This window comes from Mustela nivalis, assembly GCF_964662115.1.
Source record: "Mustela nivalis genome assembly, chromosome: 13".
Lineage (NCBI taxonomy): Eukaryota > Metazoa > Chordata > Mammalia > Carnivora > Mustelidae > Mustela > Mustela nivalis.
In genome coordinates this window covers 61322446-61350424 of record NC_139032.1, presented here as the reverse complement: position 1 = coordinate 61350424, position 27979 = coordinate 61322446, and the positions used below count along the sequence as shown (strand labels likewise).

The 27979-nt window shown below is 42.9% G+C and overlaps 1 long non-coding RNA gene across 1 annotated transcript; it reads left to right on the top strand.

The window, feature by feature from the left end:
* The first annotated feature begins 324 nt into the window (after positions 1-324).
* LOC309846154 lies at positions 325-27440 on the top strand. The gene is made up of 5 exons (XR_014301748.1): positions 325-1781; positions 2452-2634; positions 3426-3763; positions 14413-14494; positions 26029-27440. It is a non-coding gene; the product is annotated as an uncharacterized lncRNA (long non-coding RNA).
* Positions 27441-27979: the final 539 nt, after the last annotated feature.

The following is a 27979-nucleotide window of genomic DNA, read 5'->3' as shown; positions in this document are numbered from 1 at the left end:
ACCCTGCTTAGTGGTAGTGCTTTATCCCTCCCCCTCACTTGTGTACACTCTCTCTTCCTCACAAATAAATAAAATCTTAAAACACACACACACATTATTTCAGTAGACGCAGAAAAGGTGCTTGACCAAATCTAATATCCATTCCTGGTTTAAAAGAACCCTCAAGGGGTGCCTGGGTGACTCAGTGGGTTAAGCCTCTGCCTTCAGCTCAGGCCATGATCCCAGGGTCCTGGGATTGAGCCCCACATCAGACTCTCTGCTCAGCAGGGAGCCTGCTTCCCCCTCCCCTGCCTGCCTACTTGTGATCTCTGTCAAATAAATATATAAATAAATAATTTTTTGAAAAGAACCATCAAAACTAGGAATGGAAGGGAACTTCCTCAGTCTGATAAGGACAATTTACAAAACACCTACAGCCAACGTATTTAGTGGTGAAAGACTGAACGAACGCTTTCCACCCTGAGATCAAGAACAAGACATGGATGTCTACACACACTACTTCAGTATTGTACTGGAGGTACTAGCAGTAAGGCAAGAAAAAGAAAGAAAAAGCATATAGATTAGAATGAAAGAAATAGTTTCCCTATTTACAGATCACATATCTATGAAGAAATCCTAAATCAACAAAAGCCACTAGAACTAATAAATGAATTTAACAAAGTATGGAATATAAGGTCAAAAAACAATAAAATTTGTCTCTATAAGTAATGAGCAATTGGAAGTTTAAATGAAAATGCCATTTGCATAAAATTACGAAATACATAGCAAAAAATTTATCAAGATATGTGGTGTCTGTACACAAAATTACAGGACATTGCTGAGAGAAATTGCAGAAATAGAAATACCTACAATGTGAATCAGAGGACGTAGTATAAAGATATCAACTCTCAAGATTTATAGTTTCAAGGAAATTAAGTAGGCAGGCTCTCTAAGGCAAGGGGCACATCGGTGGGAAAACCCTGATGTTTGCTCTGCATCTCAACTTCCAATCCATCACTAAGCTGTTCTTTAAGGCTTGGCTATTCCAGATCTTGGGTAACTGACGCTTGGGATGGGGACAATACTTGGCCACTGGAGCCCGTTGGCCACTCAGACATTTAGTTTCTGAGGATCTCTTAGTTCACTGATTCTCAGAACATCTTCCAGTTATAATTTAGCAGCTGAAGTCTTCTTGGACTTCATTGTCTCCCTGCATCATTTGATCCTTGAGAGAATCTGTGAACTTACCTCCAATATCTTTCTAAAGTGGAAACTCCAAGAAGATCTCTCTGTGGGGATCCCGTCTAGACACTCTTCTCTCTGTTCTCTGCCTGTGGGGCACTACTCCTTCATGGCTGCAGTCTGGGTACACAACACTACTCTTATCCCTTGGGACATGTCTTGTCATCATTTGTCTGGAGTGACTCTGGACTGCCTCTCTTGTCCCCCATACAGTGACATTTTGTCCATGACTTGTCCATCATAATGGGCAAAAGTTTGTCTCCTCCTCTTCTTAGACTGACGGTCCTGTGTGAGCCATGACCAACATCTCAGGGCCCTCTGGTTTCCTTGCTCACACTGAAAAGGCAAGGAGAGGACTGTCCAGGGTAGGAACTGCATTTTTTGTGATCAGCTTGTCTCTGGACCTGTGCAATGAATGGTTTCTTTCAAAGAGCTAATAAGGAACCTTGGCTTAGCCATCCCTGAAACATGGGTGGCTGGGAGAGAAATGCGGACCAGGAAGAAATCATGATTGAGTCTCTATCAACATAACAACTGTATGGATTCGATGACCTTGAGAGGTAAGTTCTATCTCGTCTATACCCCAAACTATAAAACCTGGGCTTTTAGTGCTTATCTAATGCCTGGATTAAGGAAGGAAAGCTTCCAAGAGGTATTTAGGCAGTGTTCCTGATTCATGAAGGTGCCAAATTTCCAGTTTCCTATGAGCTATAGTACTTCAATGAGGGAGCAGTTGGCAACAAGCCATGAATTACACACACCTACAAGGGCTCCTGCTGGAGGTACCTACCCAAACTTTTGTCCATGTGAATCTTTAGGGTGTTTTCCAGTTGCTTCTCGTCTAGGTTCTCCTTTGATGAGTTATTCCCTAGTGGCCTACCAAGTCAATCTCTTCAGAATCAGACCCTAAGCTCCTCATGGGGTAGCTTTCTAAATACTAGATTATCACTGGGGAGTGGGCTATGCTCTATACTCTTTGGAGACCATTCCCTACCTGGCACTTTGCCAAGCCCCTCACATGGAAACTTCCTGGATGCCTCTGTGTCATCTGGCCTAGATCCTTCCCTGCTCCTCTGGCACCTAAGGCAGAGGATTGTGAAGGTCCACATTTGCCCTTTGGGTGAGAAGTCCCTGCTAGTTTGCCCTGAGGCTGTATCTGTGCTAGATGGGCTGAGTGCTGGATGAGGCTTTCAAAGGTGATGCTCCAGCTGCCCCCGATCTCCTTGCTAGGTAATTCTCCACCAAGGATGGAGCCTGGTACTTGAGACAGAGCCTCCTGTACTATTATACTGAAGACTGTTGGGAGCCAAAGGATTAAAGATTTCCTGAGATCTTTGAAATAAAAGAGGACAAACATCACAAATGTTCTAGCTGCTTCTACAGGTGCCAATCCAGGGATTGAATTTCCCTTAGGTAAGAGACTATACTTCATCCTGGAGTCTAGGAAAGGACATTCCACAGGCCCTAACTGCGGCTGACATAGTGGGAAAGAAATTGGAGGTGGGTCCTGGGGTAGGGACTGAGGCCAGTGGGGATTCTTCAGCCTGGGTATGAACTGGGCCCATTAGGGAATCCACTAAATAAGATAAAGGAAGACACTAGTGGGGATCAACCCTGTCCAGAGACCAGGACAGTAGCCCCAAGGACTGCAGAGAGGGGAGACTCTGGGAGAGCTGGTTCCATTTCTGTGCAAAGAGCCTTCCGTCTCCCTCTAGTGTTTAGGGCTTGGGAACTGAGGACGGTGCACTTGCTCTGGTTTATCTATGTTACTCCACAAGGGTTGAGAACCTTCAGTGTCCCTTGTGTCAGCAAGAAACTAATGTAGTCCCAGAAGATTTTACTAATGTGCTTCAATTGTTTGGGAAGTACTCCTCCTCCTATTCTTTCTTCTCCATAATCCAGAAATGCACTCCTTTCCTGACTTGTATATTCAGAAGCTTTCAGGTATCAGGACTGAGGGAGAGAGGTTACCATGTCAATGCACCTGCTTGCAAGTGCCCCAGAGCCAGGCCTCAGGGTAAGGGGAAGCTTTTCCAGCAGGGATCTTGCTGCCCTCATGAAGAAGTTAGCCCAGGTGGCCGCACAAGACAAGAAGTACAGGCTGCAGCCAGGAACAAGGTGGGGATGGGGGACCCAGCGGCCTGGCAGGAGTCTTGTTCCCCTACATCAATGACCTCATGACACTTCTATAATTTCTCTCGCAGGAGCTTTCTTTCACATTCCCTTCCTTTAAGTTTACCTTCCCATTTCAAGTTTGGCAGCAGCAGGGCCCTGGAATCACATAGGCCATGCTAGGAATAGAAGTACAAGAAGAAAGAGACTGATCGATGCTTTTCCAAAGAGCAAGCAGGTCCCATGTCACATGAGCTCCTTTCTGGCAAGCTGTCCAACCTGGGACACCAGGAGACTTGGTCACATGTGGTGAAGAGAACAGCAAAAGGATCTAGGAGGCTGAGTAAAATGGTCCTTTGGGACATGAGACTCTGAAATTCCCAAGCATTCGTGTATCAGATCAGTCAGTGACAGCAACCGACAGGCTCAGGTATGGAATAGCGCTTTTTACTTTATCCCATCAGATCCTCATAACCATGCTGTGAGGGATGCAGGCCAAGGATATCTCAACAAGGAATATGAGCCTTAGGAAAGTTAGACAATTTGTACCCAATCAGGACCTAGAGTCCTAAACCATTGTACCTCACACCACCACCATCTAGTGGGCAAGACCCACTGCCCAGCTCCATCATTTTTCATTTCCACTGATGGACCTGGCAGGGAACTCAAAAACATTCTAGGTCTGATTCCTTCCTATGAGTCTCTTTGCTGAGAACTTTGTTTTCAGAGAGGGGTGGATTCTAGCAGGAGACTGTAGACCTGGGTCTCATGGAAAGGAGAGACAAAGCTTAACTCTTTAAAAATGTTTAAAAATTATTTAAATTCAATTAATTAACATAATGTATTAGTGGTTTCAGAGGTAGAGGTCAGTGATTTATCCGTCTTGTATAATACCCAGTCCTTATTATGTCATGTCCATCACATCATAGTGTCCATCACCCTGTTACCCCATTCCCCCGCCCCTCTCCTCTCCAGCAACCCTGAGGTTTTTTTTTTTTTTTTTTTAATTATTAGGAGTCTCTTATGGTTTTTCTCCCTCTCTGATTTCATCTTGTTTTATTTTTTCCTCTCTTCCCCTATGATGATAAGCTTACTTCTTGAGAGCTCTGGACTGAACAGGCAAATGCCCCCTCTTTGCTCCTCTTCTTCCTTCTGCATTGATGCGGAGAGACATCTGAATTGTCAGTTGTCAATGAATGACAATTCTTACTCTTTCCTTGCTAGACATTATTCATGGATAGATCATAATTCATGGATAATTTTTCTATAATGCATTAATGGAGTTCTACGTTCCTCCCCTTTTATTCATTTGTAAAGTGGATAAAAATATTCTCTACTTTCTATTTTCTTTCTTTATTTTTTTTTTTTTTAGAAAATCTCAGAGAAGGCTTTTCTGTGTAGAGTCCTCAGTTCATTTTCTTCAATTAGGAGATCTCTTCTGAGGAAGGGCACAAAATCTCTCATTCTCTGCATAATCTGTTTTTGTCTTGCATCAACACAGGCGTACACCTTATCCCACCCTCTTCAGGATTCCAGAAGAATCCACTTTCATATTAAAAAAAAAAAACAAAAAAAAAACTAGTGAGCAATGCAGCTTTTGCTAAAGGTAGTGCAGGAGAGACCCGAGAGAAAGAGGCCCATGACACACACAATGGAAATCACCTTCAGGATCCTCTCTGATTAATTCTTTTCTTCCCAAAGCCCCTTTTGTGCTGCTCTGCTCCTAAGGGCTCTCAACTCTTCCTCCTCTACCCACGCAGCATCCTGCCCTGCTATCCCTTTTCCCTCTCTCCCAGGCCCCACCTGCCTCCACTTTGCCCAGCATGGTCATTCTTCTCTCTGGTTTTATAGAGCAATCCCTCTCCCTAGGCCCTGCTCCAGCCTGCACACCCAAGCGCATCCTGACTTCAGTAGGTGAGGACTATCTTTAAGATACTCCAACCTTTAAAGAAAGCTGTTAGAGTTATTATGAAAATATATTTGGTTAATTTTGAATCATGCCTATACTTACTTCTTTGAAGGGTTTATTGATTTTTCTTATTTAGTTTCTATATTTTTACCCAAATCCCTATTGAAGTCTTAATATTTTTGAGATGATGTATTTTTAACATCACTGTCCCATTTTTTCTTTTTGACCATCTTTTTGGGTAAACTATTTAAAACGTTGATTTGATGAGTTATGACATATACATATACCCGTGAAACCATCACCACAGTCAAGAAGATGAGCAAATCCAACAAATTTTCTTTTCTTCTTTTAAGTGATATTTTATTTTTTTAAATTATTTTTAAAGATTTTATTTACTTCTTTGAGAGAAAGCATGAGCAGGAAGAGGGGCAGAGGGAAAAGCAGACTCCCCACTGAGTGGGAGCCTGAATAGGGCTTGATCCCAGGACCCTGAGATCATGACCAGAGCCTTAAGAGGCTTAACTGACTGAGCCACCCAGGCACCCCTATTTTATGTTTTTTTAAGATTTTATTTTATTTTTTAAAATGATTTTATTTGTTTATTTGTCAGATCGAGAGAAAAAGAGAGAGCACAAGCAGGGGGAGCAGCAAGCTGAGGCAGAAACAGGCAGCAGGGAGCCTGATGTGGGGCTTGATCCCAGGGCTCTGGGATCATGACCTGAGCCTATGGCAGACATTTAACTGACTGAGTGTCCCAGGTGTCCCTTAGATTTTATTTTGAAGTAATTTCTACATCCCATATGGGGTTCAGAGTCACACACCAAAGACCAAGAGCCACATTCTCTTCTGACTGAGCCAGCCAGGTGCCCCTCAACTAATTTCCTAATAAAACAATAAGTTCCAGTCAAGTCCAACTGGAAAAAAAAATCCAACTGAAGACTCATAATAAGCTGACCAGATTCATATGAGATTGAGGAAGTGTGACCCTGCAGACCCCAAAGGTGTGGGGATGGGATGCACAGAATCTTCCAGTAGGTCATTGAAACTGATGGTTAGTGGGGCCACTTCTGCTCTGTCCCTTGGTTCCCAGGCCATCTATCCTTCTTACTGGGGGCACACCACCATATAGGGGTCTCTTATTTAATGAATACAGTATGTCCTGGAGGATGACACTCTCCCTTTCAGGGTGTTGCCTTAGAGATGGTACCTTGTGCCTTTAGAAGGGCATTTCAGTGTTCTATGAGGCTAGTTTCCCTGGGTGCAATATGTGATATCAAGCAGTGCATCCCATGACCATGGGCTTATTCCCAGACGCTGTTTACTATGAAGTGAATCTCCTGGTCTATGCTCAGTCGGACTCCATGCCTGTGAGTCAGGCAGTCAGGGTGATCATAGGGGGTCAAAAGTAACAGGATGAAGATAATGGAAATCAGAGAGAGAAAAGAGAGAGCATCAATGTACGATAATAGGCAAAGGGAAAGAAAAAGGATTTTGTAGAATCAGAAAGTTAATCTTACCCTGTCTTCTTGGGTACAAGCTATCTACTTCCAAAGTCTGTACGTTCTGGAAAATTCCTAAGAATCTTCATTCTGAGGTCTTCTAGTGGAATGGATGTCTTGTAGTCAGGAGAAAATGGTGTCTGTTTTTTCAGTTGGCCGGCCTATGTTGGAGTTTTATGCTATGTCAGTTGTTTTAAAACACTCTTTCCATTGAGGCCAGGGGCAGTTTTCCTCAATGTCTTTTCCAGAATACAAATCTCCATATTTCAGATCATACAGAGGCTGCTTAGATGGGTGTTTGGCAGTCTATAAAAATAAAGCAAATGAAAAAAAAGTTTCACCCACCTTTCCCTCTTGCATTGTCTGTTTCTCCCACCACCTTCCCCAAGGATGAGAGCCATTTCTTATCTGTCTTCCTTCATTTTCTCCAAAGACCCACACAGGGCCAGGTGCAGATAAATATTTAGAAAAAAAATGTTGAACAGTATGGCATTGTGCCCACCTTGCTTGCAGTGGGCTCACTCTCAGCTAGCAGCCTCTCATTCTTCCCGCGTGTCCAGCCTGGTGGATCTGTGCTGTGGCATGCACTGCTTGAGTCCTGAGAGACTGGCCAGATTCCAGGGCAGTACTCACTGCTTGATGAAGCCAGAAGAATGCCTGAAGCGGATGAGCACATTCCCATCCAGTGTGCAAATGGTAGTGAAATCACTGTAGCTTCCTGGGGGGAGTCAAACACCATGACCCCAACACCAGCAGGAAAATGGTGGTGGATACGTGAACAGAAACAGATTTTTTCCAGAATGCAGAGTCCTTGAATCTTACTCTATCCAGGGTCATCACCACTGGAGTGTAGCTTTATTGTTTTCCATTGACTTAAACCTGGTGGATCTCATTTGTAAGAAAACATTTTCTGATAGCCTCACTTGCTCAAGGGGAGAATGGCTGCCGTGGGAAGTTATGAGTTCCCTGCCTGGGGTGCTGGATAACTAACTAATTGGCATAGATGTGGTGGAGGTGGAGAGGACTCCCAGCCCCAAGATGCTATGAGTCCCATTGTCCCCAGGAGGCTGCCAGCGGTACGCAATCTGATGCGGATTTCACAACGCAGTTTTGAGGTTAGTGATGCAAGTTCATTCAGGAGAAAATTGTGGCTGGTGAGACCGACCCCAGGCTGCTGCTTGGGGCTCAAAGGGCCTGACTCACGCTTCACAGCCCCTGCCAGCATTTCACAGGGAAGCGATGTTGTCTCTTGTTCTTCCCGAACTCATTCCCTGAATTTAAGTGACTGGTCTTCAGCCTTCCTCTCTTCATCCCGCACAACCCCCCTGGGAAATCTCATCCACACCCCTGGCTTCAACCCTTACCTCTGTGATGACAAATCCTCACGCTGTGTCTCCAGCCTTGACCTCATCCCTTAGCAGCAGACCCATCTAACCAACAGTTTATTGAACGTCTCCATCTTGTCATCCTATATCGCAAACACAGTGTGTCCCAAATTAGGCTGTTTTCTCCTGCATTCCGACCTGACACCATTCACCCAGTCAGCCACCCCACACAGAAACCTTCCTCCATCTCCCTCTTCAGTCCACTTCTACGTTGCATTCATGTTCCATGTATTCCCCCCTGCAGTGCCTCTTTTTATCAGCCTATTTTATTCTAGTTCTATCGCCACTGATTTCATTACCCCTCTCCTGGGCCTTACTGTCGACATCACGACGGGTCCTTTTGTGCCAGCTCCCTCTTTTCTAACCACCACACTATGTGCTGCTGCCAGAGGGACTACCCTTCCACTTGGGTGGGATCATATCACTCCCCTCCAAACAAACAAGGATAAACATAAAAAGACTGACAATATCAAGTGTTGGCAAGGATATAGAACTCCCAGAACTCCCATGCATTGCCGGTAAGAGTGTAAATGGACAGAACGCCTTTGGAAAACTAACCCCCGTGTCTATTCACATAGATATCTGCATACCCTGTGCCCTATAGCTCGACTGCTTGGTAGGTACCCAACAGACACGTCCACAGCAGCACCAAAAGACATGTGCAACAAGATTTATAGCCCCTGTCTGAAAACTACCCAATGCTTGTTAATAACTATGGTATAGTTGTACAATGGAATATTAACAATGATAAAGAACAAACTACATTTATGTAAAGCCACATGATGAGTCTTGAAAACATGTTGCTTGAAAGAAGCCACATGCAAGAAAATAGGGAAAACTAATGTATGGTATTAAAGTCAGGATAGTGGTTTGTCTCGTGATTGGGTAGTTCCTGAAAGGGGACTAACAGGGATTTCAGGAGTTTTAGTAATGATTTGTTTCTTTAGCCAGGTGATATTTACATAGGTGTGGCCAGATTGTGAAAATGTTTACAATTTTCTGTATGTATGCTATATTTCAAAAAAAGTTTATTAAAATACGTCCACCCACACATACACACCAAAACAGTGTTCCTTTCATGTTCCTGATACCCAGATGAAACATTTCCAAACCCTAGCAGAACATTCAGTGTTCTCAATGGTATGACCCAGTCTCCCAGGCACCTCCTTCCCACCTGTGATGTGTGTCATCCACACTAGGTCACTCCTTGATATTCTCACACATCTCTGTGCCCGTGCTTCCGCCATTCCTTCTGCCTAGAATTCCTTTCTCTGTGTGGATTTTTGCTGAAAATGCCACCTCTTCTGGGAGGCCTCCCCTGATTTCTCAGATCAAACAGATCTTTCCCAATGTTGCATTCCCGTGGCATTCTGCTGTCCTTCTCTCACAGCTCTTAGAAACATCTGCTTGCATGTGTTTCCTTGACTGGAGATCAACCTTGAAGGCGGTAGGAACAGTGTCTCATTCATCTTTGTGAAACCTCCTAGGGCCAGTGCTGTGCTACAGTGCTTGAGCTAACAAATGTTTGACAAATAATTATGTGCTCTAAGTTAAGCCGCAGTTCATACTGCCAGAAAGCCAAGACACCCAGCATGCCTGCAAAAAAGGTCTTGCCAAGAGCCAAGTCGCTTTGGAAGTAAACACATCCTGCCATCCTTTATTGGCTGCTGACAGCCAAGTAGATGTAAATATGTTGTGTAGCATTGTGGGCGTGTCCAATTAGACCTGGTGAGACCGAGCAGCCCCACTAACATGAATAAGCTGTGCAAATATGTGGTTAATGACCATGTCGCTCTGTGTCAATTCTTAATCCCAGATAATTAGCAGATAGATAATTGGTGGAAGAATGGGAGGTGCTGATGGATGTCCCATCACTTGGGTGAAGCTAATGATCCTCTGTGGATTAAGTTCCACCCTCTGTACGTGTTGATGGCTCCTATTCGAAATGCTCCTTTTGAAAGGGCCTAGATCCAAGAAGAGGTGTCAGGAACTCCAGAGCAGGGTGTAGGCATCCACACTAATTCCCAGGCTGCTTTCACGGAAGGTGGGTGGATGGGCCTCATTGTTGCCATCCCAGATAGCTCAGAGTCCTCTACTGTCCCTGACTTGGTGGGTAATCCTGAGTAGAATTTGTTTTTCCTCCTCTCTTGGTTTTACCATTTATCTAATGACAGTAGGTGGAAAGGATAGGATGGGCATGTTGCTTTGGGAACCCATTGTAGACAAGAATTCCCCTCCTCTGTTCCTTCTAGGTTATATCAGAGGCACAGTTAGCTGGTCTGGATGATAGGATGCTTTGGAGGGGACATTCTGGGGAAGAAAGAAGTGTCTGAGATGTAAGCTGACAGTACCTTACATGGGCTGAGGCAGGGCCAGCTAGCTGTCCACCAAGACAGTGCACCTAGTTCCACAGTATTGAAGCATCACTGAATGAAGCTGGCTAGCTAGGGACTCTCTTTTCCAGGCCCCTTTGCCCTGAGCTGGGGACTTGGGAGTGGTTCTCACTACTGGAAGGTGAATGTAAGTGATGCGTGTCGCTTCAGGGCCTAGCTCTGGAGAAGAGGGTGCTCAGTTGCCACATGGAGAGTCACCTGGTGATCGGGAAAAGCGTAGATGGACTGTTCACAAGTGGGAAATAAAATCCCATAGTGTCAAAATTTCAAAATTCTGGGGATTTATTTATTACATAAAGTGAGAGGTCCCTAACTGACTTGGTAGTTAATTAGGGAATCAGGTTTTTCCCCCATGAAAAGCTGATACTGATAGCTGGAAAGGGAAATTCACTTAAGAGTCCACAAATATTTACTAAGAATCCTCTGTGTCAGATTCTGTACCTACTGTGTGTAGGTACCGTGTTGAGTGGCTGATTTGGGATCAAATGAATCAATGTGAAGGAAAATATCAAGTGAATACTAGTTTTGGTGGCATGCAGATATGGCAGAAAAAAGAAGGTGGCCTTCAATGACTGGAGGGTCAACACTGACCTATATCAGACTGTATCTGGCACACAGTAGGTGATTTTACTATATTGGTAAATTCCTCTGTGCCAGGACAATTTTAGACCGTTGGGATACAGGGTAAATAAGTCACTGCTCTGTCGTCGAGGTACTCATGCCTAGGGCCTGGTTCTCAAGAAGGGATGATTTTAACCCTTTGTGGACATCAGTAATGTCTGGAGATACTTCTGGCTGTCACAGTGGGATACGGGTAGGGAAGAAGGGGGCAGGTATTGGCATTTCGTGGGTAGAGGTCAGAGATACTGCCAAATGTCCTACAATGCATAAGACAGTCCCCTGTAACAAAATATTATCTGGACTCAAGTCTCAATAGCGCTGAGGTTGAAAAACTGATTAGTAGGGTCCTAAGAACAGAGGGGTAAAGAGATAAATCTACTAGATGCTTCAAATGTAGAGAGACAAACACCCAATGTAGTGCTTTTATGGTGTAACAAAGATCCATTTCTACTGGTGAGATTCTGTAAGGGCCTTGAAGGATGTTGAATGTGAGTGGGCTGCAGATTGGACTATCCCAAGGGACATACAGAAGGGGGGGCACCCCAGGGAATGGCACTGAGCAACTTGTCATAACTGAAAGTGATGAGCCCCAATTCCAATTGTGAATTATGTCAGGGGAAACACTGATTGGTTGAGACTGGGATAATGAGTGTGATGAAGATGCTTTGTAAAGGGCAAAATTTGGGTCATGACCATAGTTATTATAAAGAAATGGACATAGGGGCACCTAGGTGGCTCAGTGGATTAAACCGCTGCCTTCGGCTCAGGTCATGATCTTAGAGTACTGGGATCGAGCCCCACATCGGGCTCTCTGCTCAGCAGGGAGCCTGCTCCCCACCCCCTCTGCCTACCTCTCCGCCTACTTGTGATCTCTGTCTGTCAAATAAATAAATAAATAAATAAAATCTAAAAAAAAAAAAAAAGAAAGAAATGGACTATAGATGTTGGAGGTTGGTTTGGATTTAGAAGTTTTAACCTTTTAAACTCCTGTATAATGATTTTGTTGCCATAGACAGAATTCTTTGTCCTGAACCCAGTGGCTAATTTATTTTTCCAGAAGTTCTCCTCCAGTGAGCTCGCAGCACCAGGTTACACAAACCGAAGGAGCACTACTTGCATTGCTTGGAAGACCAATTCCGTAGACAGTTGTGTGAATGGTGACCCTGGAGTCACACACCCTGGCAGCCCTGGGTGGTTCAGAAACTTTCACATTTGACAAACCCTTCATGTTCATGAGAATGGAACTTAAGGAAAGCTCTGCGGTGGAGTCACGTGTAGAAGAGTGAGCTCTGGACCCAGGAGGCTGGTTTTGAGGCCATTATCATAGCTGGTTAGGTCACACCTTTTGAGCTTTAGTTAGTAAGAATTTTATACAGAATGTGGAACCCAAGATTTTTTAATCTAAATCCAATGTTCTTAAAAAATTTTTTTTGTGTGAAATATATCATCCATATAGAAGAGGAAGTTGGTACAGTATTCTCCTCCTCCTCCTTTTCCTTCTCCTCCCCCTCCATCATCATCATTATCATCATATCAAAGGAGCATCCCTGAGCCAGCCACCTGATGTTAAGACATCAGAACAATTATCACAGACCCCCTGTGATTCCTCTCCCCTATGTCTTCCTAATTCGTCCCAGGCCAAGGTAACTACTAACAAGATTTTTGTGCTAATTACTCTCATGTATTTCTTTGTAGTAGTTGTACCATGATGGTACAGAGGACTGACATTCAGCCCGTTGCTCAGGTACAGCATTTTCCATTGTTTACAGCTGGCGTATGTTTCGGTTGGCTGGGTGTCCACTCTGATTGGTTGGTGCCTGTGCCGAATAGCGAATTTCTAGTATCACTCCTATATGTGTGAACCTCTAGACAAGAAAGGTATTCTTCTGTTTCATCCATTTAGCATTTTTGTGAATGGAATCATAAAAGCATGTATTCATCTGTGCCTTTTCTTTATCATGCTCCACATTTTGTTTTTAAGATTCATCCATTTTGATGCTTGTAGGTGTAGTTCATTCACGTTCATTTCCAAGTCGTATTGCATTGTATGAATATACCACAATTTATTTATGCACTCTGATTTGATAGACATTTGTGGATTTTTCTCAGTTATTTAGCACCAGGAATAGATTTTTTTTTTTTTTTTTAGATTTTATTTATTTTTTTGACAGACAGAGATCACAAGCAGGCAGAGAGGCAGGCAGAGAGAGAGAGAGAGAGAGAAGCAGGCTTCCCGCGGAGCAGAGAGCCCGATGCGGGGTTCGATCCCAGGACCCTGAGATCATGACCCGAGCCAAAGGCAGCAGCCCAAACCACTGAGCCACCCAGGCGCCCCAGCACCAGGAATAGATTGCTGTGGATATTCTTGCACACGTCTTTTGGCGTACATTTGCAAGATGTGCTACATCTGTGTTTATGTCCTCTTTTCGTCAACTAATTGTATTTATTTGAGCCTTCTCTCCTCTCTCTCAATCTCTTTCTCTTTTATTACTGAGAGAGATGTATTCTCTGTGATGGTGTCTTTGTTAAAAATCTCCTTTAGTTCTACCAACTTTTGCTCTGTATTTTAAAGTTGTATTGTTAAATGCATACAAGTTTAGAGTTATTATCTTCCTGGTGATTTGAAAGTGTTATTATTACAAAACAGAAATAAGGTGACCCACCTTATTTCTTGTGAGGGTTTTTTCTTTTTTTGCCATGAAATATATTTTATCTGATATTATCACTGATATTGTTAGGCTAATTTTATTAATGTGACATATTTTTACATTAAAACTTAATACTTTTAGATAATTATGGCTTTATATGCAGTTGTAAGAAATAATATAGTGAGATCCTTGTACAGCTTGTCACTAAGCTGTTCTCCACTACTGTAATTTTTTCATTTCAAAAATGATATTATAAATGGAATTATACAGCATGTAACCTATTGGGATTGGTTTTTCCCTCACTTGGCATAATTCTCTAGTGGCTCATCCAAGTTATTGTGTATATTGATAATTCATTCCTTTTTATTCCTTTATTGCTAAGTAATATTCCATGGTATGGATGTACCATGGAACTGTTTACCCATTGCAAGACATCTGGGTTTTTTCCTAGGTTTTGGGGGTTTTTTGCTATTATGAATAAACTGCTATAAACATTCCTGTAGAGGTTTTAGTGTGAACGTAAGTCTTTATTTCTGTGGGATAAATGCCCAAGAGTGCAACTGCTGAGTGTATGGTGGTTTCATGTTCAGCTTTATATACTAAGCTGCCAAATTGTTTTTCCAGAGCAGCATTACCATTAGTGATCCAGTTTCTTTGAGTCCTGGCCAGGATTTGGTGTTGTCACTGTTTGTTTTTAGTCATCGTGGTAAGTATGGAGTGATATGTCATTGTGGTTTTAATTTGCATTTCCCTAATGGCTAATGATGTTGAACATCTTTTCATGTGCATGTTTGCCATCTGTATACCGTCTTTGGTGCAATATTTCTTTTACCCATTTTCTAGCTGTATTTTTTTTTTTCTTACTGTTGAGTTTTGAGAGTTGTCTATATATTCTAGATCTAAGCCATATGTCAAATATGTGGTTTGAAAATATTTTCTTTTAGTTTGTAGTTTGTCTTTTCTTCCTTTTAACAGCATCTTTCAAATGTTTTTCTTTTCTTTTCTTTTCTTTTCTTTTCTTTTTTTTAAAGATTTTATTTATTGGGGCACCTGGGTGGCTCAGTGGGTTAAGCCCTCGGCTCAGGTCATGATCTTAGGGTCCTGGGATCAAGCCCTGCATCGGGCGCTCTGCTCAACGGGGAGCCTGCTTCCCCCTCTCTCTCTGCCTGCTTGTGATATCTCTCTCTGTCAACAAATAAATAAGTAATCTTAAAAAAAAGATTTTATGTATTTAATTGATACAGAGAGAGACCACAAGTAGTCAGAGAGGCAGGCAGAAAGAGAGGGGGAAGCAGGCTCCCTGTTGAGCAGAGCGCCCGATGCAGGGCTCAATCCCAGGACCCTGAGATCATGACCCAAGCCGAAAGCAGACGCTTAATGACTGAGCCACACAGGCGCCCCTGTTTTTTGTTTTAATAAAGTCCTATTTAGCATTTTTTTTTCTGTTATGTATTGTGCTTTTGCTGCCAAGTTTAAGAACTATTTGTCTGCCTAGTCCTACATCCCAAAGATTTTCTGCCACCTTTTTTCAAAAAGTTTTAGAGTTTCACATTTTCTGCTTAAGTCTGTTACCCATTTCAAGTTAATTATTGTATGACATATGGGAGTTAGAGTGAGGTGCTGGAGTTGTTGTTTTGGGGTTTTTTGCCTGTGGGTGTCCATTTGTCCCAAGACCATTTGCTGTAAAGGCCATCTTTCCTCCACTGTCAAAAATAACTTGGTGCTATTTGTGTGAGTATATTTTGGGGTTATCTTTTTTTTTTATTGATATGTGTTTTTCCCTCTATTAATACCATACACTCTTGATTACTGTAGTAAAGAAGTCTTGAAATTGGGTAAATGATTCCTCTCACTTTGCAAGGGACTAAATGTTTAGTCTTCTTAAAATTCTTTTGTTGAGGTTCTCTCCCTGAATATGAGGGTATTAGGAGGCAGGGGCTTTGGAAGGTAATTAGGGCATGAGGGTGAAGCCCTCATGAATGAAATTAGTGCTCTTATAAGAAAACCACAAAGAGCCCTCTCATCCTTTTTAACACCACATGAGGATACAATGGGACGTTAACATTCTGCTGTCTGGAAGAGGGCTCTCACTAGAACCCAACCATGCTGATGCCCTGATCTCAGACTTCCAGCTTCCAGAACTGTTGGAAATAAATTCTTATGGTTCATAAGCCACCCATTCTATAGTATTTTGTTATAGTCACCCAAACTGATAGAATAGACTTATTTATTTATCTATTTATTTATTTATTTTTAAAAGATTTTATTTGTTTATTTGACAGAGATCACAAGTAGACAGGCAGGCAGAGAGAGAGAGAGAGAGAGAGGGAAGCAGGCTCCCCGCTGAGCAGAGAGCCCGATGTGGGACTCGATCCCAGGACCCTGAGATCATGACCTGAGCCGAAGGCAGCGGCTTAACCCACTGAGCCACCCAGGTGCCCCAGAATATACTTAATTTTTTAAAAATCGTTTGAACTATTCTAGTGCCTTTACATACATTTTAGAAGAATTTTGTCTGTATCAATAAAAGCTCTGGCTGGGATTTTAAAAAAAGATTTTATTTATTTATTTGAGAGAGAGAGAGAGAGAGAGCACACAAGTGGGGATGAGGAGGGCAGAGGGAAGAGGGAGAAGCAGACTCCCCGCTGAGCAGAGAGCCTGATACGGGGTCTCAATCCCAGGATCCTGAGATCATAACCTGAGCCCAAGGCAGACACTTAACTGACTGAGCACCCAGGCATCCCTCTTACTGGGATTTCGATAGGAATTACAGTAAATCTGTGAATGAATTTGGGAAGAATTTATAGCTTCCTATAGTGAGTTTTCCACCCATGAACATGATAGGTCTCTCCATTTATTTAGATTTTCTTTGATTATTTTCATCAGAATTTTAGAGTTTTCAGCATACACGTTCTGTACAACTTTTGTTAGATTTACATACAAATTTTTTGTGCAATTGTGTTTTTAATTGTAATGTTCACCTTTTCATTGCTAGTACATAGAAATCAATTTTGGGGGGGTATGTTTACATTGTATCCTGTGACCTTGCTGGACTCACTTATTAGTTCTAAGAGCTTTTCTTGCTTGCTTGCTTCCTTCCATCTTGTTTTTGTTTTTGTTTTCTTTTCATTTTCCTTTTTGTGGAGTCTTTGGGTTGTTCAAAGTAGATGATCTTGTCATCTGAATATAGGAGCAGTTTTATATTTTTTCTTTTCCAATCTTCATGCCTCTTATTTCATTTTCTTTTTGCATTGGCTAGAACTTCTAGTACTATGTTGAACAAGAGCTATGAGACTGGGCATCTTTGCTGTGATCTTGATCTCCAGGTCTTTCACCATTAAGTATAATGTTAGCTGTAGGGTTTTGGTAGACATTCTTTATTTAAGTTGAGGAGGTTCCCCTTTCTTCCTATTTTTCTGAACGTTTTTATCATAAATGTTAATTTTATCAAATGCCTTTTCTGCATTGAATGATATGATTATGTGACTTTTTTTCTTCTTTAGCCTGTCAGTATGGTGGGCTACAATGATTGATTTTTGACTGTTGAACTAGCTTTGCATCTCTGAAATAAACTCTGGTCATGTGTGTAATTCTTTTCATATTGCTGAATTCTATTTGCCAATATTTTATAAAGGAGTTTTCTAGGGTGCCTGGGTGGCTCAGTGGGTTGGGCCTCTGCCTTTGACTCAGGTCATGATCTCAGAGTCCTGGGATCAAGCCCTGCATCAGGCTCTCTGCTCAGTGGGGAGCCTGCTTCCCCCGCCCACCCCTACCTGCCTCTCTGCCTACTTGTGATCTCGGTCTGTCAAATAAATAAAATCTTTAAAAAAAAAAAAGAAAGAAGAAGAAGAAGAAAGAGTTATTTGTCTATATTTATGAGGAATAGTCTATAATTTATATATGTATGTATATAGTTTATATATATATGTATAAATATATGTGTATATTTGACACAACATTTATCTGATTTTGGTATCAGGGTAATACCAGCTTCCTAAATTGAATTGGGACATATTTCTTTCTCTTCTTGAAAGAGATTATGTAATTGTATTAATTCTTTAAAAATTTGGTTGAATTCTTCAGTGAAATTATCTGGGCATGGAAATCTCCTTTTTGGAAGTTTTTTTTTTTTTTAAGATTTTATTTATTTATTTGACAGAGAGAGAGAGAGAGATCACAAGTAGGTAGAGAGGCAGGCAGATGAGGGGTGGGGAAGCAGGCTCCCCGCTGAGCAGAGAGCCCGATGCGGGGTTCAATCCCAGGACCCTGAGATCATTACCTGAGCTGAAGGCTGAGGCTTAACCTACCCTGAGCTACCCAGGCACGCCTCTTTTTTGGAAGTTTTAAAATATTACAAATTCAGTTTCCTTTCTCTTTATTTTTTTTTTTATTTAATTTATTTATTTGACAGACAGAGATCACAAGTAGGCAGAAAGGCAGGCAGAGAGAGAGGAGGAGGAAGCAGACTCCCTGCTGAGCAAAGAGCCCAATGTGGGGCTTGATCCCAGGACCCTGAGATCATGACCTGAGCCGAAGGCAGAGGCTTTAACCCACTGAGCCACCCAGGCACCTCACTTTCCTTTGTCTTTATTTATTTATTTATTTATTTTTAAAGATTTTATTTATTTATTTGACAGAGAGAAATCACAAGTAGATGGAGAGGGAGGCAGAGGGAGGCAGAGAGAGAGAGGGAAGCAGGCTCCCTGCTGAGCAGAGAGCCCGATGCGGGACTTGATCCTAGGACCCTGAGATCATGACCTGAGCCTAAGGCAGCGGCTTAACCCACTGAGCCACCCAGGCGCCCCTTTCCTTTGTCTTTAAAAGGCTGTTCAAATTATCTGCTTCATGTTGGGTGAGTTGTAGTAGTTTTTGTCTTTTGAGGAATTTGTCCATTTTATCTAAGTTGTCAAATTTATGTGTTTTGCCTTGTTTATAGAATTCCCTTATTAGCTTTTTGATGACTGTGGGGTCTGTAGTGTTTGTTTCATTCCTGATGTTGGTGATTTGTCTCTTCTCTTTTTTTTCCTTGATCAATTTTGCTAGTGGTTTTTAAATTTTACTCATCTTTTCAAAGAACCAACTCTTTGTTTCCTTGATTTTTCTCTATTGTTTTTATTTTCAATTTCAGCAATTTCTGCTCTTATCCTTATTATTTCCTTCCTTCCATTCATTGGGGTTTACTTTGTTCTTCTCCTTCTACCTTCTTTTTTTTTTATTTTATTTTTTATAAACATATAATGTATTTTTATCCCCAGGGGTACAGGTTTGTGTATTCGCCAGGTTTACACACTTCACAGCACTCACCATAGCACATACCCTCCCCAGTGTCCATAACCCCACCCCCCTCTCCTAAGCCCCCTCCCCCCAGCAACCCTCAGTTTGTTTTGTGAGATGAAGAGTCACTTATGGTTTGTCCCTCTCCCAATCCCAGCTTGTTTCATTCATTCTTCTCTTATCCCCTTAACCCCCCATGTTGCATCTCCACTTCCTCATATCAGGGAGATCATATGATAGTTGTCTTTCTCTGATTGACTTATTTTGCTAAGCATGATACCCTCTAGTTCCATCTATGTCATCGCAAATGGCAAGATTTCATTTCTTTTTGTGACTGCATAGTATTCCATTGTGTATATATACCTCATCTTCTTTATCCATTCATCTGTTGATGGACATCTAGGTTCTTTCCATACTCTGGCTATTGTAGACATTGCTGCTATAAACATTCGGGTGCACGTGCCCTTTTGGATCACTACGTTTGTATCTCTAGGGTAAATACTCAGTAGTGCAATTGCTTGGTCATAGGGTAGTTCTATTTTCAACATTTTGAGGAACCTCCAAGCTGTTTTCCAGAGTGGTTGCACCAGCTTGCATTCCCACCAACAGTGTAGGAGGGTTTCCCTTTCTCCACATCCTCGCCAGCATCTGTCATTTCCTGACTTGTTAATTTTAGCCATTCTGACTGGTATGAGGTGATATCTCATTGTGGTTTTGATTTGTATTTCCCTGATGCCAAGTGATGTGGAGCACTTTTCCATGTGTCTGTTGACCATCTGGATGTCTTCTTTGCAGAAATGTCTGTTCATGTCCTCTGCCCATTTCTTGATTGGATTATTTGTTCTTTGGGTGTTGAGTTTGATAAGTTCTTTATAGATTTTGGACACTAGCCCTTTATCTGATATGTCGTTTGCAAATATCTTCTCCCATTCTGTCAGTTGTCTTTTGGTTTTGTTAACTGTTTCCTTTGCTGTGCAAAAGCTTTTGATCTTGATGAAATCCCAATAGTTCATTTTTGTCCTTGCTTCCCTTGCCTTTGGCGATGTTCCTAGGAAGATATTGCTGCGGCTGAGGTCGAAGAGGCTGCTGCCTATGTTCTCCTCAAGTATTTTGATGGATTCCTTTCTCACATTGAGGTCCTTTATCCATTTTGAGTCTATTTTCATGTGTGGTGTAAGGAAATGGTCCAGTTTCATTTTTCTGCACGTGGCTGTCCAATTGTCCCAACACCATTTATTGAAGAGACTGTCTTTTTTTCCATTGGACATTCTTTCCTGCTTTGTCGAAGATTAGTTGACCATAGAGTTGAGGGTCTATTTCTGGGCTCTCTATTCTGTTCCATTGATCTATTTGTCTGTTTTTGTGCCAGTGCCATGCTGTCTTGATTATGACAGCTTTGTAATAGAGCTTGAAGCCCGGAATTGTGATGCCACCAACTTTGGCTTTTTTTCATTCTCTTTCTACCTTCTTGAGGTAAGACTTTAATTGATTTGAGATTTCTCCTCTTTTCCAATGTATGCTTTTAGTGCTATAAATTTCCCTCTCTTGATTTTTGTGTCCCATTACTTTTTTTTTTAAGATTTTATTTATTTATTTGACAGAGAGAGAGATCACAAGTAGGCAGAGAGGAAGGCAGAGAGAGAGAGGAGGAAGCAGGCTCCCCGCTGAGCAGAGAGCCCCATGTGGGACTCGATCCCAGGACCCTGAGATCATGACCTGAGCGGAAGGCAGCGGCTTAACCCACTGAGCCACCCAGGCGCCCTCCCATTACTTTTTATATGTTATATTTCATTTTCTTTTTTTAAAAAATGTTTTATTTATTTATTTGAGAGAGAGAGAAAATGAGCAGGTGAGAGGAGAAGAATGAGAGAGACAAGCGGACTCCTGGTTGAGCAGAGAGCCCGATGTGATGTTCTATCCCAGGACCCTGAGATCATGATCTGAGTGGTAGGTAGATGCTTAACTGACTAAGTTATACAAACCCCTCCACTTTCATGTTAAAAAAAAAAATTTCCCTGAGACTTTCTCTTTCATCCATTGAGGTTTTTTGTTTTTGTAATCTCTACCAACATGGGGCTTGAACTCATGACCCCAAAATCAAGAGTTGCTTGCCCTACTGACTGAACCAGCCAGATACCCCTCTTTTACCCATTGAGTTTTTAGAAGTGTGCTGTGTAGTTTCCAAGTGTTTAGATTCTACCTGATATCTTTCTCAGAGCCTTTTGAAGAGCTTACTATAGATGATTTCAATTCTTTTATATTTTTTGAGGGTTTTTTTATGGCCCAGAATATGGTCTATTCTGGTACATGTTCCATAGGCATTTGAAAAGCATGTGCATTCTACTGATGCAGGATGGAATGTTCTACAAATGTTAATTAGATCCTATTTTGGTATTGTTGAATTGTTCTGTTTCCTTCTGATTTTCTTTGTAGATGTTCTACCAGTTACTAAGAGAGGGATGTTGAAATCTCCAACTCTATTTGTGAATTTGTCTTTCCCTTTTCAGTTCTATTAATTTGCTTCACATATTTTGTTAGCTCTATTGTTTGGATTTCTTTTTTTAGGATTTTTTTTTCTTTTTTAGATTTATTTATTTATTTTAGAGAGAGTGTGATTGGGGAGAGGGGCAGAGAGAAAATGTCAAGTAGTGCCCCCCGCCCCTGCTGAGTGTGGATCCCAATGCAGGGCTCGATCTCATCACCCTGAGATCATGATCTGTGCCAAAATCAAGAATCAGAGTCTTGACTGACTGAGCCACCCAGATGCCCCCTATTTAGGATTTCTAAGTATACTTGCTACTTTTACCTTTTTGTTATTATGTAATGTCCCTTTCTGTCCCTAGTAGTTTTCTTTGCTCTGAAGTCTACTTGATATGAAATTAACATAGCCCTTATTTTGGGGGGGGGGAGGTTCTTTTTTAAAGATTATTTACTTATTTATTGAGAAAAAGCACTGAGTGAGTGAGAGAGAACATGAGTGGGGGGAGGGCAGCGAGAGAGGGAGAAGCAGGCTCCCCACTGAGTAGGGATTCCTCACCAGGGCTCCATCCCTGGACATTGGGATCATAACCTGAGTCAAAGGCAGACGCCTGAGTGACTGAACTCAGGCATTTTTGGTTTGATTTTTTTTTTTTATTATGTTTGCTTGATATATATATATATATATATATATATATATATATATATATTTTTTTTTTTTTTAAGATTTTATTTATTTATTCGACAGAGAGAGAGATCACAAGTAGGCAGAGAGAGAGAGGAGGAAGCAGGCTCCCTGCTGAGCAGAGAGCCCAATGTGGGACTCGATCCCAGGACCCTGAGATCATGACCTGAGCCGAAGGCAGCGGCTTAACCCACTGAGCCACCCAGGCGCCCCACTTGATATATATTTTTGATCCTTACTTTCAACTTGCCTATATTGCTGTATTAGAAGTGAAATTCTTCAGAGGAGCATAGAGGAAGGGAGGGAAAAATAAAACAAGATGAAATCAGAGAGTTAGACAAACCATAAGACACTGTTAGCCGTAGGAAAAAAGCTGAGGGTTGCTGGAAGGGAGGGGAGGGGGAGAATGGGGTAACTGGGTGGTGGACATGAATGGGGGCACGTGATGTAATTAGCCCTGGGTATTATACAAGACTAATGAATCACTGAACTCCACCTCTGAAATCAATAATATACTATATTCTAATTAATTGAATTTAAATAAAATTAAATTTTAAAAAATTATTATTTTTTTTAAATTTAAAAATTCTTACAGACAGCTATATTAATTTCCTATAGCTGCTAAACCAAATTACCACAAATTTGGTGACCACGTATTTATTCTCTCACAGTTATAGAGGTCGGAAGTCCAAAATCAGTTTCACTGGGCTTAAATCAAGGTGTTGGCAAGGCTGATTCCTTCTGGAGGCTGCAGGGGAGAATCCATTATTTGTCTCTGCTAACTTCTAGAGCCTGCTGATATCCCTTGGTTCTTGGCAATATCACTTTCCATGTATCAATTATCTGGTGCTACATAACAAATTACCCCAAAATTTAGTAGCTTAAAACAATTACATTTATCAGGGCGCCTGGATGGCTCAGTTGGTTAAGCATCTACCTTAGGCTCAGTTCATGATCTCAGGGTCCTGGGATTGAGCCCTACACTAGGCTCCCTGCTCAACCAGGAGTCTGCATCTCTGTCTCCCTCTGACTTCCCTCCCACCCCCCACTTGTGCTCTCTCAAATAAATAAAATCTTCAAAAAACCCCAGTTACATTTGTCATCTCCCCGTTTCTCTGGCCCTCTTTTTCAGGATCACTCACAAGCCTGCAGTTGTCTCAAGGTTTGACTGAGAAGGATCCACTTCCTAACTCTCTCACTTATTTGCTGGCAGGATTAGTTCTTTCTGTTGGACTAAAGTCTCAGTTCTTCATAAGTTCCTTAGTTCCTGGCCATCTGGGCCTCTCCATCCAGTATTTAAAATATGGCAGTTGGCTTCATTAGAACAAACTGAGTGTTAGCAAGACAAAAGTCACAGCCTTTTGTGACCTAATCATGGAAGGGACCCCCTATCATTTTTGCCATATCCTGTTCATTAGAAGCAAACCACTAGGTCCAACCCACACTTATGGGGGTGGGTGGAAACTACACAGGCTGTGAAGAGGGTATCTTTAGGAGCCTTGTCAGAAGCTACAGCCATGCTGGAAGTATGAGGCACATCGTGCCTGAGACAACCATCAGTACGCCATCTGGAAGGTGAATATAATAAGTCTGGACACAGAGCAAGGGCTTGGGTATTCAGGCTATCCATGGGCACCCTGGGTCTAGCAACCTATAAGATTGAGCCCAGATCTGGGTAGGTACTGGCCCTACTTCCCTGGACCCAGGTTGAGTACCAAGGTGGGATTGACTTTCCTCCTTCTTGCTACCAAGCCACTTTCTTAGGTCTGCATACTGTGAGCAACCACTACAGGCAAGGCACAATGCCAGGCACAGCATTATACCTGGACCAGCAATGTGCTGGGATATCCGTTCATTTGCAAAATTCATAGTATAACAGCAGGAGCACCAGGTCAGAGACTGATGTCACAAGTTTAGTGTGGGATCCACCGTACTTGCCCGTGACTTCTCTTTGGGCTTCAGTTCTTCATGCTATAAAAACAAGTGCAGTAAAACCTCCCCCATCTCACTCACTTTGGAGTTATTTAGAAGGCTTTATGAAGTAATGGCATGGAGGGCCTTGGAAATAAACCATCACACTACAATTATAAAAAATGTTCACCATTATACACTTCCATCCTCATTTCATATGGAGGGGACAGAGACTCAGACTCACCAAATGTTATGCTAAAGAGACACAGAAGGCCACTTGGTTGCTCCCAGCCACACACATCTACTCTGTGTATAGATGAGACTACTGAAGACAAGGGATTCACCCTTGATCACGCACAAAGTGGTGGCTGTGGATGGATGAGGCCAAGTCTTTTGACTTCTAGCATAGTGCCTCTCTCAGAACCAGGAGACTTATGATGTGAAGTGTTATCTCTTAGAAGCTCTGGTGCCCAGGGGCACCTGGATGGCTCAATGAGTTAAAGCCTCTGCCTTTAGCTCAGGTCATGATCTCAGGGTCCTGGGATCGAGCCCCGCATCAGGCTCTCTGTTCAGTGGAGTGCCTGCTTCCCTTCCTCTCTCTCTGCCTGCCTCTCTGCCTACTTATCTCTGTCTGTCAAATAAATAAATAAAATCTTTTTTGAAAAAAGAAGAAAAAGCAGCAGCAGCAGCTCTGGTGCCTGACTGCCTGGCCTCCAACTCTGCTCTCCCCATTTCCTGGTTTGTGGTCATTATCTCCCAGGGGAGTTTGTGGAGACCAGAGGCACCAAACTGCCTGCCACGGAGCTCACCGAATATGAGCCATTTTCGTTGGTATTAGAGAAGGAAGGCGGTGCTGTGTCCATTTAATTGCTAGGGAAGGTGAGCCTGAGACTTACCTAGGTACTGGAGCCAGGATTTGAGCCAGAATTTTCCCGACAAAAGCAGGCAGCCTCTTAGAAAACAGGAGAGTGCCAAACCTGGGTAAGATCATACTGTTATTAGTAATATACGGTAGACTCCAGGTTCATTTCCTGCATGAGGATGAATTCAGGAGAAAATTTTCAAAATGAGACCTGAAATCCCCTCGCTAAAGTGAGGTTTCTGCCAGGACATCTAACTTACAGGGCCAGTCAACCTTGCTGTAATGTTTTGGGAAAGCTGTTTATGTTCATTGTAGGTTAAGATTTGGGCGGAAAGGCTGTTTCAGTTCTGGGGTTTTCTCTCCTTTCGGGCCCGGCTGCAGGCCCAGACGGGCCCCTGTTGGAAGGAAGTCAGCCATCCTCCCCCTAGGAGGAAGGGCCCTGCCGTCTGTGGTCGGGCAGCATTGTACTTGCTGGATTCCAGGCTGTCAGTCTCACGGCAGCACTCCCAGGACGCTTAGCCTGTAGATTGTTTTGTTAGTTTTCTCCTACAATTAATTTGGAAATTACCCAGCTGCCCACAGCCTCTCCCAGGTGTTCTGTAAACTGTGGGCCTGATCCTGCAGCCTGCGCCTTGGTGGGACCACTGGTGGCTGGAGCTGGGAGAGTACCATGTCTGTCTGCCATGGTAGGACTCATTTTAAGCAAGAGCCGGTCCCCTTGGGCTTTGGCACTAACCGTCCTACCTTGTAGAATCTGAAACAGCCAGATCTACAGACTTCACAGACAGTGTCTAAGCCTCATACACCCTGTAGAAATAAGTCAGGGGCATGTGGACGATCTACCCCACTCAGAGGCCCAGAGAGACAGGACTTCTCTGCAGCTCCAGTCAAAACCAACAGGCAAGTCTCCCAATTCCCATATCCCGGGAGGAAAAATCCTCAGGCATCTAATTCATTATGCTGTAGACCTGGGTTGAGTTTCTCAAAGGGTCACATGACCCTGAGTTTGTTCTCTCTTCTTGGACTTCAGTTGCCTCATCTGAAAAAATGCAGCCGAAACCTGTTGTAGAGGATAACGTGTGGAAGTGCTTGGTACACCCTGAACACAGCCTCTCTTCCATAATGTCAGAGTTACAAACAGTCAGCTCAGCCACTGCCTAGCCACTTGGAGCCGGAAACGGTGATGGCCTGAGAGAGCTCTGGACAGCATCTAAGATGTTTTGCTCCCTGTGCAACCACAGAAAGTGATCTTCCCTGGTCCTTGGTTTCTCTTTCCATAAAATGAGGATGGAACTAGACAATGTTTCAGCTGTGAGTTTATAAAAATAGCAAAGGAAATCTCAAAGGGAATAAACTAAGAATTTTTCCCCCGATTCATGAGGGTCACCTTCTGTACCAGTTAGGATGCATTTGACTAAAAGTAACAGAAAGCCCAAGGAAAAGCAGCTTAAACTTGGAGGACATTTGGTATCTCTGTAGGTGCCCAAAGCTGTAACGTGGGCTCTTGCAGCAGCCCAATGACGTCACCAGGCACGGAGTGTCTTCCCATCTTTCTGCTTTACAGCCCTCAGCAGGTTGGTTTGGCCAACATGGCTGCCACACTTACAGGAGGCATGCTCAAACAACAGTCAGAGAAAGAAAAGGACTGCTTCTCTTCCCCTGGCTCTTTTTCAGAAAAAAGAAAAAAAAAAAAAAAGGTTTCTCAGAAGCCCTCAGCACACTTTTCTGGCTATCTCATTGGCTTTGGAAAGTATCCTGTGGGCATTTCTAGGTAATTCCTGGCAAGAGTGATGGAATTATCACCATGGTTACTCATAGACAAATCCACATTGAGCCCATGGGTACTCCAAGAGGTAAGACTTCTCCGAACACACATGGCTAACTGAAACCTGGACAAAATCAGAGTCTTATGAGCAAAGAAGGGTGAAGTCAGCTGGGTAGATGACTAGCTGTGTCTGGTACATTCTTGAATATGGCAGAAAGAGGGTGTACTGTTGTATTTCTCTCCAGAGTTTCTGTTGTGTGGTTGTTCTCAACATGTTCCACTTGACTGCTCTCAGCTCTGTCACCAAGACTGCTGTGTCCATTGTAGGATACTATTCTTTTGAGCACCATAGCAGAGAAAATGTGGGCAGATCACACTTCACACAAGGTTGAATAGTCATATGAGGTTGTGATGAAAATCTAGAGTAAGAGAAAAGTGTTAAACATGGGAAGGGGAAATCTTGAAAATGCTTATATTAAACCTAATGTTTCCCTAGTGTAAGCAGCCCTTCACAGGACCACTCACGGACACACCATGCTTCAAATCTCAGTCCCTGAGTTCCTGAGAGGTTTGGACCTCTGTGAGAGAGTGGCATGATCTGTTGCTGTTTGATCGGGGGCACACACTGGCTGCTGGTAGGGGTGTGTCTGAGGGAAGCAGTGGAGGGAGCAGGGAGACCTGTAGGGAGGCTAGTACTATGAACCAGGAGAGAGATGACAGAAGTTCCTGCTGGGTTGGTGACCTTAGAAGTCCCAAGGTAGGGGCGCCTGGGTGGCTCAGTGGGTTAAGCCACTGCCTTCGGCTCAGGTCATGATCTCAGGGTCCTGGGATCGGGTCCGCATTGGGCTCTCTGCTCAGCAGGGAGCCTGCTTCCTCCTCTCTCTCTCTCTGCCTGCCTCTCTGCCTACTTGTGATCTCTCTCTGTCAAATAAATAAATAAAATCATTAAAAAAAAAAAAAAAAGAAGTCCCAAGGTAGCATGAGGTTAAAAGGTAGTGGTCAGAACAAATTCTTGGTGACAGGAACACCTAGGGGTGTCTGGGGAACAGCAGTGGGTGTGTTGACTGGAGACCAAAGGTGCAGGAAGGGTAGCTATGGGAGGGGGAGGTTGGGAAAGGGGCTGGCATAGGTATCATAGAGGGTTCTTAGTGCTGGGGAGGAGTTTGGGCTTTCTGCTGTTGACATCAGGAGCCCCCCCCCCAACCAAGGACTCAAG